This window comes from Bos grunniens, chromosome 3, assembly GCF_055505025.1.
Source record: "Bos grunniens cultivar Pamir isolate PY7600 chromosome 3, Bosgru_T2T1.0, whole genome shotgun sequence".
In the NCBI taxonomy this organism is placed as follows: Eukaryota; Metazoa; Chordata; class Mammalia; order Artiodactyla; family Bovidae; genus Bos; species Bos grunniens.
Window position 1 is genome coordinate 119755120 of NC_141167.1, and position 7516 is coordinate 119762635.

Sequence of the window (7516 nt, forward strand, 5' to 3'; positions counted from 1 at the left end):
AAAACCAAGAAACAACTGAGCTATTTGCTATATCAGTATTTTGTGATTGGCAAATTTAAGAACATATTTCTTCATAGTACAATATGACTTAAATGTGGTGCAAAATGTGTGTTTAATAAACTCAGACATCTTAGTTTCCATCTTGGTCATGCAAGACAAAAGTAGATAAATTTGCACTTGTTTGTCTTGTAAGTGCTTACTTTTTTAAAAACCAATTAAATAGAACTCCTTTATAAGTTAGCCTCAGCAATATTATCCAAAGACACATATTGAGACATACAATACATCCAGACAGAGATTCATTGTTTCATCTTTTTACATTTAATATATTAGGCATTGCAATTAAGCTTATTTGTTTATGAATAACAGAATAGTCAAATTTACATAGTTGATTTTAAAAGGCTTCTTTCTCCTCCCTCCTTTTCCCCCTCTTTGGCTTGAAATTTTCCTAATTAACCCAAGTCTGAAGTCCTAGGCCAAGGGGGCTGTGTTTGTATTTCAAGGACATGATAACAGTCAATTTCAAGCTTTCTCATAGGCAAAATTTTGTTCTCTCAGAATAACAATTTGGAAAAAAGTATTTTATCAAGGATGCTTTTCTTCACTGCATATGCAAAAAGAACCAGTTGAGGTAATTTCAAAAACAGTTATCTTAAACTTTTTTTTTTTCCTGTAGTCTAAAGAATATTCTTGCCATACATTAGTTTAAAAACCATCTTTCTTTCTTTCCTTTAGTCATAATATCATGGCTAAAATTTTTTCTTAATGAATTGAACCTGAATTTCCCAATTTACAAAAGGCAACAAGAAACAATTGCACACATTCACACACCAAAAGACAGAACTATCCCAAATCAGCTGAGAGGATGACCAGTATGGAGTTCCAAGCAAGCATTTCTCCAACATCAATAGCCCTCAATGGTAGATACGTGTCAGAACCAGTTGGCAAAATGCCCAAGTGACAACTCATTGCTCACAAATGGCCTCAAGCATAGACAGAAATCAGAACCAGTTGACAAAATGCTCGAAGAACAATCAGTGCTTATAAAATGATCCTCAACTTCAGACACACTTCAAAATCAACCAGCAAAGTGCCCAAATAGCATTTTGTGCCCAAAAGAGTAGTTTTCCCAGGAGGACTTCAGTGGTCTTGTTCTTGGACCTCATCAGTTCATCGAGATGCATGTTTTTATCCCATCAAAGAAAAACATAAGTTTGCCACTCATGTCGAGGAGGGAATAAACAAGGAGGATCCCCTAAACAAATGGTTTCACAGTTTCTAGAAACATCCCCCTAAATGCCCTTCTTCGGGCCAGCTAGCCATAAGCAGCAGGCTCATCACAACCATCAGTGTATTGTCATGGCTGTGGCTCTATTCTAGAAAACGCAAGGGAGCAAGGTGTCATGAAAGTGCAGGAGCTGCACCAAGTTGGGCACAAAATGTAACTAAAAGTGAGGATCACCTCCTTGCCACTCAAAAGCCAACATAAAGAGGCCAGGTTGGTGAAAAGGGAAGTTTACTTTATTTTGGATGCCAGCAACTGGGCTAGAGGGCAGATTCCTGTCCAAAGGCTGACTGACCCCCACTGACAATCAGTGGGCAAGAGCTTTTATAGATGGAGGGAGGGGGCAACATGCAGAAATATCAGTCAGCTAGCAGTCATTTTTGAACTAGGTCACCAGTGGTGTGATAGTGTCATCCTGATTGTTTTAAGCACAGTAAACTCAGTTCCAGGGTCAGTTTGTTCCTATTTCCTTGAGGCCCGTTCTCAGAATTGTGGCAGCTTATCACAGCTCCAGTCTGGTAACCATGTAGTTCATTTCTTCTACCTGGTAGGGATTTCAGGATTTATCAGAGAGCTCATAGCATATGTCTCAGGATATTATCTATAGCATTTGAAAAGTGACCAAGTGTACTTGACTGTGCTTAATGACTAAATTACTATTATTTGGTCTGCTTCAGTTGTTTCCCCTCATTTCTGAATTTTCTCATCTCTCTGATTAAATTTATCCATTGGCTAAAATTCTTCCATAGACAAAAGTCTCCATGTCTGAGGACATACTGTGGAGGGGGACCCCAAAATGTCCTATTTTGTTTCAAAAAGTGTTAGAAAAATCTGATCCTGTCAAGCCTCTGCAAGTTTTATATCTGGGAGATGATACCACCAGTTGGAGTCAGCTGTTTTAAGCCCAGGGCTCTCTAATCCAAGATTTGCTTGTCTTTTTTTGTTCCTCTTGTGATCCTATTTCTTCTCCTCCTCAGTGTTAAGCTCCTGACTTACCTTTATATTTCAATTACCTTGCCTGCTGCACCTCAGTTCCATCCCCTAGTCTCTCAACCTGGTAGCTTAGTTCTGATTTCCCAATGGCTTTTTTTTTTTTTTTTTTTTTTTCAGTTTTCTGTTACCCAGGGACTGTTTCTGACTTGCTTAAACATTCCTATTCAACACACAAACACACAAACCAAGCTTTTGCTCTAAACAAATATCTTTTAAGAACAAAATACTGAGCCTTGTACCAAAAAAGAAGAAATAAACATATTTAGAATATTTAAATATACCAAATTTGTGATCCTGCTCCATACAATGTGCTTATTTTAATATTAGCCAAACCTGTTTAAATTATACAATTGTATCATTCTAAAAAATTTTTCCTCTTCATATTACCATTACCTTAAAATATTTAATTAATATAATGATATTTTATTATTTAAATATTAATGAAATGTAATGAATTTATTTAATTAAAGCTTAATTAAATAAATATTGGATTTAATTAATGTAATATAATAACTTGGCACCTCTGTAAATTTAGGCATTGTATAATATGTTCAAAAAATGGCACAGTCAGAAGGAAAGTCAACAGGGAGAAAAATTGACTAAGTGTCCTTGGAAAGACCCTCACATCACATTACAGGTGGTTACCGTGCATGCAATCTAGCATGCTAAGCTGTTTCAGTCCTGTCCAATTCTTTGTGACTCTATGTACAGTAGCCCTCCAGACTCCTCTGTCCATGGGATTTCCCAGGCAAAAATACTGGAGTGGGTTGCTATTTCCTTCTCTTTTAACTAATGCATTATTCAATCTGTAGAGGTCCTTTTAAAAGGACAAATAAAACATTATTGAGTTAAGTACAATGGGTCTTGATATTATACTATGTGAAATAGACAAAGAAAGGCAAATACTGTGTGATCCCACTTACATGTGAAATCTATAACAAATACTTTTTTTTTTTTTTTTTAGGTTAATACGAAGAACAGATTGGTGGTGATCAGAGGTAGGGGATGGGAGGTTACTGATATGGGTGAAGGGGATGAAAATGTATAAGCTATCAGTTATAAAATCAGTTATCACTTATAAAAACTTTATTTTTTAAGTTCTGTATATATAGTGTACAGCACAGTGATTATGGGGCTTCCCTCATAGCTCAGTTGGTTAAAGAATCCACCTGCAATGCAGGAGACCAGGTTTCGATCCCTGGATCGGGAAGATCCCCTGGCGAAGGAAATGGCAACCACTCCAGTATTCTTGCCTGGAGAATCCCATGGACGGAGGAGCCTGGTAGGCTACAGTCCATGGGGTTGCAAAGAGTCGGACACGACTAAGTGACTTCGCTTTCACTTTTCACTTTAAAGGCATTAATATTTTTGATTCATAAGAGTGTTCTTTTAAGAAAGGCAAAAGTATAAGCTAGTCTTTATTGATTTGGTCAGCTGTATGTCAGCAGACAAAACTGGCCATTGTAGAAGTGTTTTTCTTTTGAGACGCAGAAAAGCTCACTGTGAACTAAACTCCTGCTGGGACCTCTTGCTTTTAATAACCTATTTGCACAAATACTTAAGTTAGCACAAAATAGGGTGTGAGACACTGATACTACATACTTAAATGCAAAGTATGGATAATTAATGTAAGAAAGAAGTCTGGTTTTAGAAAAGGCAGAGGAACCAGAGATCAAATTGCCAAATCCACTGGATCATGGAAAAAGCAAGACAGCTCCAGGAAAACATCTATTTCTGCTTTATTGACTATGCCAAAGCCTTTGACTGTGTGGATCACAATCAACTGTGGAAAATTCTGAAAGAGATGGGAATACCAGACCACCTGACCTGCTCTTGAGAAACCGGTATACAGGTCAGGAAGCAACAGTTAGAACTGGACATGGAACAACAGACTGGTTCCAAATAGGAAAAGGAGTATGTCAAAGCTGTATATTGTCACCCTGCTTATTCAACTTATATGCAGAGTACATCATGAGAAACGCTGGTCTGGAAGAAGCACAAACTGGAATCAAGTATGCCAGGAGAAATATCAGTAACCTCAGATATGCAGATGACACCACCTTTATGGAAGAAAGTGAAGAAGAACTAAAGAGCCTCTTGATTAAAGTGAAAGAGGAGAGTGAAAAAGTTGGCTTAAAGCTCAACATTCAGAAAACGAAGATCATGGCACCCGGTCCCATCACTTCATGGCAAATAGATGGGGAAACAGGGGAAACAGAGGCTGACTTTATTTTGGGGGGCTCCAAAATCACTGCAGATGGTGATTTCAGCCATGAAATTAAAAGACGCTTACTCCTCGGAAGGAAAGTTATGACCAACCTAGACAGCATATTAAAAAGCAGAGACATTACTTTGCCAACAAAGGTCCGTCTAGTCAAGGCTGGTTTTTCCAGTGGTCATGTATGAATGTGATAGTTGGACTATAAAGAAAGCTGAGCACTGAAGAATCGATGCTTTTGAACTGTGGTGTTGGAGAAGACTCTTGAAAGTCCCTTAGACTGCAAGGAGATCCAACCAGTCCATCCTAAAGATCAGTCCTGGGTGTTCATTGGAAGGACTGATGTTGAAGCTGAAACTCCAATACTTTGGCCACCTGATGCAAAGAGCTGACTCATTTGAAAAGACCCTGATGCTGGGAAAGATTGAGGGCAGGAGGAGAAGGGGACGACAGAGGATGAGATGGTTAGATGGCATCACCGACTCAATGGACATGAGTTTGGGTGGACTGCACGAGTTGGTGGTGGACAGGGAGATCTGGCATGCGGTGGTTCATGGGGTTGCAAAGAGTAGGACATGACTGAGTGACTGAACTGAACTAACAATGACAAAAGTTGTAGCTCTAAATGAGAATCAACAAAACTTTTACAAGAAAGGAAAGAAGAAGGTCATATCCTGAAGACAACCAAATGCATTGATCATAAGATAAACAATATGGAAATGGGTGTGCCTCTATTCCAATAAAATTTTATGGACACTGAAAAAAAAAAAAAAAGCCTATGATTTTCTAAAAAAAGTGATGTAAGAACCTTCATAAGAGATAATTACCTCATTTTTCCCAGAGTCTGAATTGTCTATAATCTCTAAGAAATTAGTCTGGTCTTATGTACAACAGACAAGAAATAGATTAGAAGTGATCACTGAAGTAGGTAACACAAATTCTGTCCATGTGATGAGACAACACACATACACATTATTTCATGGGACTGAATTTTTTATAAAATCACATGTTAATGTATATGCCAATACACGATTTACACTGTGTATGAGATGTTCCCAAAACAAGAAACTGATAGACCATAATATAGCTAGAGTACACAGAAGAAGTAATTGTTGAATTATTCTTATATTCAGTTGCATGGAATTTCCAGAAGAAAAATAATCTCCACTCAAGGTGAGATCACAAATTTCAAATGACATAAATAAAGATTATCATTGATAATACTGTATCAAAGCACACACACAAAAATAATTAGTCCCTGAAATGTTTGAGATAACAGGACATTTGAGATAAGACAATTTCAAAAGGAAGACAATGGAGCAACCTCAGAACAATAGCATATCAAAAATACATAAATGAGTTGAAATATAAAAATTATATAAAATTATTAGGGAGACAGAAGAAGAAATACAATTCATTAAAAGGGCTATAGAAAAAATACAGAGAATTTCTAAAAATGTATATAATCCTCAGTTCAGTTCAGTTGCTCAGTCGTGTCCAACTGTTTGTGACCCCATGAATTGCAGCACGCCAGACCTACCTGTCCATCACCAACTCCCGGAGTTCACTTAAATTCATCTCCATCGAGTCTATGATGCCATCCAGCCATCTCATCCTCTGTCGTCCCCTTCTCCTCCTGCCCCCAATCCCTCCCAGCATCACAGTCTTTTCCAATGAGTCAACTCTTCGCATGAGGTGGCCAAAGTACTGGAGTTTCAGCTTTAGCATTATTCCTTCCAAACAACACCAAGGACTGATCTCCTTTAGAATGGATTGGTTGGATCTCCTTGCAGTCCAAGGAACTTTCAAGAGTCTTCTCCAACACCACAGTTCAAAAGCATCAATTCTTTGGTGTTCCGCTTTCTTCACAGTCCAACTCTCACATCCATACATGACTACTGGAAAAACCATAGCCTTGACTAGACGGACCCTTGTTGGCAAAGTAATGTCTCTGCTTTTTAATATGCTGTCTAGGTTGGTCATAACTTTCCTTCCAAGGAGTAAGCGTCTTTTAATTTCATGGCTGAAATCACCATCTGCAGTGATTTTGGAGCCCCCCCAAAAATAAACTCTGACACTGTTTCCGCTGTTTCCCCATCTATTTCCCATGAAGTGATGGGATGGGTGCCATGATCTTCATTTTCTGAATGTTGAGCCTTAAGCCTACATTTTCACTCTCCTCTTTCACCTTCATCAAGAGGCTTTTTAGTCCCTCTTCACTTTCTGCCATAAGGGTGGTGTCATCTGCAATCTTGATTCCAGCTTGTGCTTCTTCCAGCCCAGTGTTTCTCATGATGTACTCTGCATATAAGTTAAATAAGCAGGGTGACAATATACAGCCTTGACGTACTCCTTTTCCTCTTTGGAACCAGTCCATTGTTTCATGTCCAGTTCTAACTGTTGCTTCCTGATCTGCATATAGGTTTTGCAAGAGGAAGGTCAGCTGGTCTGGTATTCCCATCTCTTTCAGAATTTTCCACAGTTGATTGTGATCCACACAGTCAAAGGTTTTGGCATAGTCAATAAAGCAGAAATAGGTATTTTTCTGGAACTATCTTGCTTTTTCCATGATCCAGCAGATGTTGGCAATTTGATCTCTGGTTCCTCTGCCTTTTCTAAAGCCAGCTTGAGCATCTGGAAACTCACGGTTCACGTATTGCTGAAGCCTGGCTTGGAGAATTTTGAGCATTACTTTACTAGCGTGTGAGATGAGTGCAATTGTGTGGTAGTCTGAGCATTCTTTGGCATTGCCTTTCTTTGGGATTGGAATGAAAACTAACTTTTTCCAGTCCTGTGGCCACTGCTGAGTTTTCCAAATTTGCTGGCATATTGAGTGCAGCACTTTCACAGCATCATCTTTCAGGATTTGAAATAGCTCAACTGGAATTCCATCACCTCCACTAGTTTTTTCATAGTGATGCTTTCGAAGGCCCACTTGACTTCACATTCCAGGATGTCTGGCTCTAGGTGAGTGATCACACCATCGTGATTATCTTGGTCGTGAAGATCTTTTTTGCACA